Genomic DNA, 8976 nt, shown 5'->3' with positions numbered 1-8976 from the left:
CATCCCCTCCTTTCTCCAACCTGAATTGCAAACCGCACCTTTAGGGGAAGTCTAACCTTTCCATGAGAAGAAGAAGTGCTCGTCTGACTTCACGCAGTCAGGCTGCTAGAGATCCCTTGTTTCCAGGTTAGAAGCTGATCTCTGGACGGACGCCGGTAACAGCCACTCAAAATGGCGCGGTCTCCGCTGCTGCGTTGGCGCACCGAGAGAGGTTTCAGCCGCAGTCTCCAACCGTCCTTTTTTTTCCTGGGGTTCTCGGTCTTTCCTAGCTGCAGACAGTCTCTCAGTTGAAAATCCTCGGCCTATTCGGGCTGTATGTTACCCGTTTCAGCTGCTCACCTTTATCTGCTCCAGGACAAGTGCAGGACACGTCCGTTTATACCTCCGCCATTTTTCCTCCCAACTTGGGCTAAATTTTTATGTAATAATAGATAACTAATACTTCCCACATCTGAGCCATCAGCAAAGTCAATTGGCTCTACTTTCAAAATATATCCAGAATCCAACTACTTCGTTATTTTATATCTTATCTTCATTCATCCTCATTCATTCTGCTCCTGCCACAGTGGCCTTCTTATTATTCCTGGATCCTGCCTGGCACCCTCCAACCTCAGGGCCTTTGCACTTGCCATTCCCCTTGCATGAAGCACTCTTTTTTCAGATATCCTTATGGCTTACTCTCTCTTTAAATATTTGCTTACATATTAATTTACTATTTCTTAGTCTCTTTTCCTACTTCCATAGTTCTATCATCTAACATACTATATAATTCACTCTTTTATTTTTTTCTCTAATTCCCCCTCCCCAATAGAATGCTAGTTTCATGAGGGAAAGAATTTTATCTGTTTTGTTTACACATACATCTTCAGTATTAAGGAGTGTGCCTGTCACATATTATAGATTCATTGAATATTTATTTAAAGAATTATTAAATTAATGAGAAAAATAGAAAATGAAAATATTTGTTGAAAGAATTATTGAACCAATGAGATAGTCAATCAACTTTAAGTTTTTTAAAAATATGAAAAATAAACTTGCTAAAAGTCACCCTTCAATATTGTGGGATTTCAAAATATGAACGTAGGTTCCTCTAGAGCAGCGGTTCTCAACCTGTGGATCACGACCCCTTTGAGGGTCGAACCCTTTTATAGGGGTCGCCTAAGACCATCAGAAAACACATAGGTAATTACATAATGTTTTTGTGATTAATCACTATGCTTTAATTATGTTCAATTTGTAACAATGAAATTGGGCGTCATCACAACATGAGGAACTGTATTAAAGGGTCGCAGCATTAGGAAGGTTGAGAACCACTGCTCTAGACTCTTATAACAGGAAGTCTAAATGAAAGAGAAATATCCTCCTTTTTTCCCCTACTGTAAAGAAAGGTGGTGCTATCAACAATCTGAATGATACTGCACATGGCAGTGATTTTCTCATTGCTGGAGGTACCAAAGCAGAAGTTGAATGACCCTAACTGAAGATAATCTAGAGGGATTGTTACACCGCATGAGGGCTAACTAGGTGACCTGGTCTTGGTCCCTTTCAAAACTGGGATAATGTTCCAGCAATCACTGCACAGACATTTCATTTCCAACTTTGTGAAGGGAAAGGATATGCCAAGTCAAAAGTTAATCCTCGTCTGTGCATGCAGGTATTCGTGGCTCCCAGCAAGCAGCCTCTTTTGTCTAGGGTGCCCAGTGCAACATGGGCCTTGGCTTTTGACATTTTAAACCTTAGGAGCATCAAGTGGATATCTCCCAAGGCAACGCCCACCTCTTCCTCTAGAGCTGGAGAGAGGCTAGAAAAGAAGCAGGAGGGCCTCCCTGTCAGCACAGTTTAGCACAAACACCATCTGTGTCAAGAGGGTTGCTTTTAGGGAAACCAAACTTGCCTTTCCCTCACACAGGAAACAGATATTTTCTCTTTTTGTGTATATTTTAGAATAGTTGATACAGCTTAATTAAGGCTGAAAAAACAAACAAACCCTAGAATCTCATTATATAAAAACCTCCCCCCAAAGTTCCTGTATTGCTGTCTGCACTTCTCATGAACTCCTGACTGTAATCTGACTTTCATCTTTAAAAGGTCCCTGAAACTTCTCATTTCTGATCAAACCTTCTAGGGGCATGTTTAAACTGCTCTGGGTATTGCTAATAGGAAAGTAAAATTGGTTCTTCATCTTTTTTTTTTCTTCTGATCAGGCTCAAAAATAAGAAGCAAGAAGCCTTCATCAGGTAATTTCATTAGAGGAAAGTAAGTACATTAGTCCCTCCTTATCCTTAGGGATACCTTCCAAGACCCTCCCAGTGGGTGCCTAAAACCGCGGAGAGCACTGAACTCTATATGTGTTGTGTTTTTTACAAACATATATGCAATTTACAGCTTCTCTTTGGGATATGTGAATTGCCAGTATCAATACTCTTGCTATTTGGGGTCACTATTAAATAAAATAAGGGTTGCTTGAACACAAGCATTGTGACAACAACCATAACAGTTGACCTGATAAGTGAGAAGGCTGGTAAGTGACTAATGGGTGGATTGTATATAAAGTGTGGAGATGCTGAACAACTGGTGATTCCCGTCCTGGGCAGGGTGAAATGGTTCTGCTACTCAGAATGGTGCACTATTTTAAACTTATGAATTGTTTACTTCTGGAGTTTTCCATTTAATATTTTCAGACCTTCTTTGACCATGGGTCACTGAGAGTGGAAAGTGAAACTGTTATTGTTGGGGGGCACTCCCTGTCCCCACCTGTTGCTGGGGGAAGTGGGTTTCTTTTAATGTCACAAGGGAAGGAATTTTCTCAGATGTGCACAGGAGGATGGGATATTGTAGAAAGCTTTATTTCTGTGAAATCACACCCCTGAGTTTCCCAGGTCCCATTTTTCTTCATCCCGCCAAGGAAGAAGTCCATCTGTGTCTTCAGCAGGGCTAGGATTAAAGCCATTGCCCAGAGTTTCCGTTTCTTCTCTGCACAGTCTAATCCAGCATCTGGCCAGCTTAACTTGTGCTCCCTGATGCAATTCATCAGTCCATTGCATGTGGAGGGCCACGTGGCTATGGAGGGAATATGGCTGAATGCAAGAGAGTCACACAAGACAGCCAAGAACCAAGACAGTACACTCCTTTGTTTGGGGGATTATGTATTTTCAAATTTTTGGGGGCTTGTAGTGGCCCCACCATTTCTTAACAACAATCTCTGTTCCCAGGTTTGACTGACAGGCACCTTCCTTATGTCAACCCAATTTCATTGCCCATGCACCCATCTCCCCTTTGTTAGTGATCTGCAGGGAATGGACCAGTAGTTCCTTGGAGAATGTAAAGTTGCAGCTTCCTAATGAAGCTGCCCAAATGACCATGCTTACAATGTCTGGCCTCACTTTTGCTTCTTTTCTATTATTAATATAACTTGTGTCCTGGTGCACGGATTCATGCACATTGAAAGGAAATTAATTAGAAGAAATATTTTACTAGTAATATCGTTATTCGTGTCTTGCTAATGAAAAGAAAAAATAGGATTCTACTGAGTCTCTTATCTCTCTACTCCAGGACTTCTGTGAGGATCAAATGATATGAGGCACAGAAAATGCTTCACAAACATTTGGTTAAACTGTAAAATGTTTGCACCTGGCTATAAAGCAAGTTGGGTTCCTGGGCTGAAGAAACTCCAAGGAGGCTAGTCACTAGGGAGAGGAAGCCAGGCATTGCTACGTGACATTACCTGGTGCCCACAGCAGCCATATCCAGGCTGGGCTGGGCTGTGGGCCATATTTTGCGCCATGGGGTCTTGGCAGCATTGGCTGCGATTTGGTGGGGTGTCACTTGGGGGTGGTGGTGGGGCCTGTGTCCCACTGGGGGGAAGCTGACTGTTGGTTTGTCAGCGCCAGGTCTGTGGTGCCATTTATTTTTAAATGTCCAGTGGCAGCTCCTGCATTGAGCATCTGCCCCCTGGTGGTCAATGTGCATCATAGCTACCAGTTGGAAGGATGGACACAGCCCTTTATATATATCAATGGCATCAAAACCACAGATAAAGGGGGACTACTGTATCCTGAAGCATTACCTTTACCCAAGACTGATGGTGGCTGAGGTAGTAGGGGAAGTATGGTACACTAGGCTCCCAGAATGGATCAGTCAGAAACTGAGTGTTAATTGTTGGCTGCAGGTGGGCAGAAGAACTCAGGGCTCAAGTTGATGTGAAGTTCAAGGTAGTCATGGAATTTCAGTCATGGTGTGCTTGGGCTAGCTGATTTGAAAATAATATGAAACTCAGCTCCCCTCCCCATGCACCCCATCACAGAATTCTGCTTTATTCATTCTGCCTTTCATAACAATGGGAGGTGTCAAAATGAATGATGTTGAAGTGGTTATTGGAAAAGTGCCATGTAGTACATTTGTGTGATATTGTTAAAATGTAAATCAAGTCAACTTCATTAGAATGCTTAGTAGTTTCAAAATCAGGCTGGAGTCCCTTCCCAGGCTCAGCTCCCAGCTGGAAGAGCAGTTTCTCCTGCACAGCTGTCCCTGCTACTAACTATTTGAGGCAGAGATGGCATTTGAATATGGATTTGAATATATTGAGCAACTGACAAATATTCTCAGTACACATTTTATGTCAATTTTTCCACATTAGGAAATAAGTTTTGTTCATTCAACTGACCTTGATAAGATCATAAACTCTTGCAGCATGGGGTCCTGTGGAAACATGAGATGCCACTGCTGTTCTCCCAATTATAATTGCACTGCCATGGCCTTGGGTTTCAATTAGGCAGAGCTGCAAACCCTGGTCAGGCAGCCTTAGTTGCTGTGCACAGTGCAGATGGAGACAGAGCTGCTCTTCCTACTTTGCAGGAGCAGCACAGTTTGAGCAGAGCATTCTATGAGAGGATCAGTTGGGGCCAGCATTGCCAGGCTTCAGGGTGAGCTACCACTTGGTTTCATAGAAGTATGTCTGCAGCTGGACTGACAACATGGCCATCAAGCAGCTTGGGCCATCAGCTTGGGATGTACACAATACAACACACACACACACACACACACACACACACACACACACAAACACACACACACACAGGCTCCCCCATACACACATGCACAATGAGGAATTGAATGACACGAAAATCAAGCTTTAAAAAGGAAAGAAAGATGAACAGTGTTAAGGGCTGAAAATAGATCAAGGTATATGAAACATTCAAAACAGTGCCAAGACTTGTCAGTTAGGAGATAATCCGTGACTCTAAAACAGGGGATGGCCAACTACAGCTGCTGCCTGGTTTTGTATGGTTCACAAGCTAACAGTGGATTTTAAACTGTAAAACATTTCACCGTGATAGCAGACGCTGGAAGAGTTGCAGATATTGCTTCTTGTCCTGAAAGCCTAAAATGTTTGCTATCTGGCCCTTGATAGAAAAAGGTTGCCTACCCCTGCTCTTAAAAGATATTCTAGTAAGGAGGGAAATTGAAGAACTATATACTGATATCTTCCATCATCTCGAGAACACAGGAGAACCCACTAATCTTGCTCCTCTCACTACACAGAGTGAGGAAGGGAGTAATGGGACGTGGGCTTCGGTACTTTGAGGAAAGTCCCTGGGAAGATTTTAGATATGCTATGCCTTGGTCCTGATCTCAATGTATTTCTGGTATAATAATTGGTCTAGAATGGGACTTGCGGTTGGTATTTTTCAATGGTAGACAGTGTTGAGTATAGCAGCATACTCCCACTGGAAAGTCGGTGTAAGTTATCTGGGTTTGAATGGGAGGATTTTGGAGCAAGCTCAGTTGACAGTAGACTTCAGCATGTTTTAATGGATTGAATAAGGCATTTCTCCAATAAGGAGGTAGAAGTCAGTCAGTCATGATATTTATTAAGTGCCTATACTGTGTAAGGTAGAGAAGGACAGGAGGGTGAGATATATTGGTGGTGCTGTAAAAACACTATAAATGGTTAATTATGTTTTCCATACTGTAACAGAAACCAAGTGAGGTTAGTACGGAAAGGACAGATATATGGATGTATGGATGCATGGATAGATGGGTGAATATAGAGTTTAGGGGTAAGTGATTGAGGTTGACTGAGAGGGGAAGAGAAGATTCAGTACATTCGAAGAATAAGAAAATTATAAGGATGCAGTGATAACAAAACATTCTGATTACACCTCAGTATAGAGCAGGTCCAGGTCATAACATGATCCTCAATTGGCAGCCTTTAATCTAATGTTTAAAATAATTATTAATTTAAAATATTCTGTTTTTTAGTTACTGACATTGCAATAGCACTTTCCCCCCACCATTTTTCATGATCAGTATGTTTCTTCTCTGTTCAGTCCATGTAGCCTCTGTGGAGGCTAACCTACTATTTTATGTTATTACAATAGATTAATAGACATTCCATGCATATGATAAGTAAATGTTTGGAATCCATTTGCAATGTATTTGTGCATTGGAACCTGCCTTATGCATACTAAAATACAGATTTGCCAGAATTTTCAGAAGACCTTTCCTGACATTTAAAGAAGCCCTCCATAGCCACAGCACAGCTGTGTATAGAGCTCTGCCCAGCACCCAGCCTCCTGCCAGCGAGCAGCCACGTCTGGGGGACGCAGGACTCACACCATAGACCGGGTTTCACATTTCTAGTAAATTCTTTCCCTTTTGTTCACGGCTTGCTTTCTCTTAGGTTTTGGTGATCTTTCAGAGTAATAGGTCACATGGCTGAAACAGTTGTTCAGTTTTCTTGCTGAAGATGGTAAACTGGGTAAATTTGGAAACAGTCATAGCCAGAAACACTGATGCATGCCTACAGCATTTTTACTTACTTTACTGTTCTTGGGGGAAAAAGTATTTCTAGTTGACATTTTTAATTACAAAATAATATATGTTAATTATAATAGATCAAGCAATGAGGAGTCTTTGTAAGAAAGTTTAGAGTCACCCACTCTTGTCCTTCAGATTGACGCCTGAGGTAGCCACTACTGACAATTTGCCTGTGCACGTCCACACCATCTCTTGGGCAAGCCTCATTCAGTCACACTTGCTTCCTTTAAAGCCGCCCACGAATAGCTGAAGACACCGTTAGATTCCCGGAGAGAGAACTCAGCCCCCAGAGAGGGATCAGTGATGGAGGCAGGTCAGAGTGCAGCCTGCAGCCACCTGTGTTCAAATCCTAGCTCTGCACTTCCTGCCAAACATGGGCAAATGATTCAGCTTTTCTTTGCCTCAACTGGCTCGTGTGTAAATGGGAACACTAAAATGTTCTAAGAATTTATTACACTAAGAATGTAACACTAAGAATTATTACATTGATTAAGAAGTTAATACCATATAGTGTGCATAACACTTAGTAAGTGCTCACTGAAAACAGTTTATTATCTCTCTGATGGGAATTGCAAGAGTGAAAAGAACACTTGTTGGTAACAGGGAATCTGAGTGTATACAAATTGGCAATGATGACTACAGCTACAAAAAGACTGCATTTGCTTAGGCTTAGTGTTATTCAGCCACAAAACACTTTACAATCCACTAATATCTTTCAATATAATCCCTTTTTGTTTTTCAGGATTGATAAGAAACATGAAAAAATTATGGGCACAAATTTTAAACAACTTTATTGAAGAATAATTATATACTAAAACTGTCACCAATGTTGTGCACAATTAAATAATTTTTGTAAATCTACTGGGTAAATTATGTAACCATCACCACAAACCAGTTTTAGGACATTTCCATCACCCTAAGATCCCTCATGCTTGCTCCCAGTACACCCCAGTTCCTAGGCCAGCTCCCGGCACCACTATCCTACCTTCTGTCTCTTTGAATTGGTATTTTCTGGACATTTCGTAAAAGTGGAATCGTGCAATATGTACTCTTGTGTGTCTGGCTCCTGTCCATTAACTTGTTTTTTTTAACATGCTGGAGTATGTATCAGTATTTTGTTCCTTTGTATTGCTGGACAATATTCCTCTGTATGGCTATATACATTTTGTTAATCCATTCATCAATTAATGGCCATTTGGGTATTCACGTTTTGGCTGTTAAGAATAATGTCACTGAATATTCGTGTACAAATTTTTTGAAGGACATATATTTCCAGTTATCTTAGAAAATGAGAAATTCCTAAGAGTGAAATTGCAGGTCAGATGGTAAATTTATATTTAACTTTTTAAAAAGCTACTGAACCATTTCCCAAAGCTACTTCACTATTCTACATTCCCCCAGCAATATATGCCAGTTCTATAGACATGATTTTAAAAGGTTAAAGAGAAAGAAGATCTAAAATATGAAAATTCAAGTGCTGAATTTCCATCCTCTGACATTTTTTATCTCCTAATCTCCCTTTAAATGGAAGGAAAAGGGGAGAATCCTGCTCCTGATTCCTTTTAGGAATCTCACGCTCCACATTTTGCTGTTTTGTTGGATAGGGGGTTCCTCTCATCTCCTGTCCTGCCAATTCAGGGAAAGAAAATCTGGGCTCCTCTACTCCTAGCAACCCTATGAGACCATTGGAACAGAAAAGAACATTTAACAAATAAAAATTCATTTTTTGTGTATGGTGAGGGAAGAGTTAATGCAGTTTGAAACAATTATTGACTACAAGATCTGCAAATGATTGCATAAAATCTCTAAAATATGCCTGCAAGCCTCTATTATTGATGTGGTGCCCCTAGGGGTGCACATATGGGTTTAAGTGTCTAAATTGTTTTATTAATTAAATTGCTATGATTTACCTCTCCCATGTTAGCATTTACAGTTTATGAAACAGCCCTGTAATTAGAAAATGACGTACTAGTGTTGCTTGTTTATTTTATGGGTGAATTATTATATACATCCATACATATATATGTACACACACACACACACACACACACACACATCCTGGATTTCCCTGGCCAACTCATAGGCTACTTTATTTCTAGTCCAATTAATAGGCAATCTCCAGTGGTGCATTAAATTGCTTTTTAGGGGGGGGGGAGC

The sequence above is a fragment of the Myotis davidii genome, unplaced genomic scaffold, assembly GCF_000327345.1.
Source record: "Myotis davidii unplaced genomic scaffold, ASM32734v1 scaffold76, whole genome shotgun sequence".
NCBI lineage: Eukaryota > Metazoa > Chordata > Mammalia > Chiroptera > Vespertilionidae > Myotis > Myotis davidii.
This window is presented reverse-complemented; position numbering follows the sequence as displayed.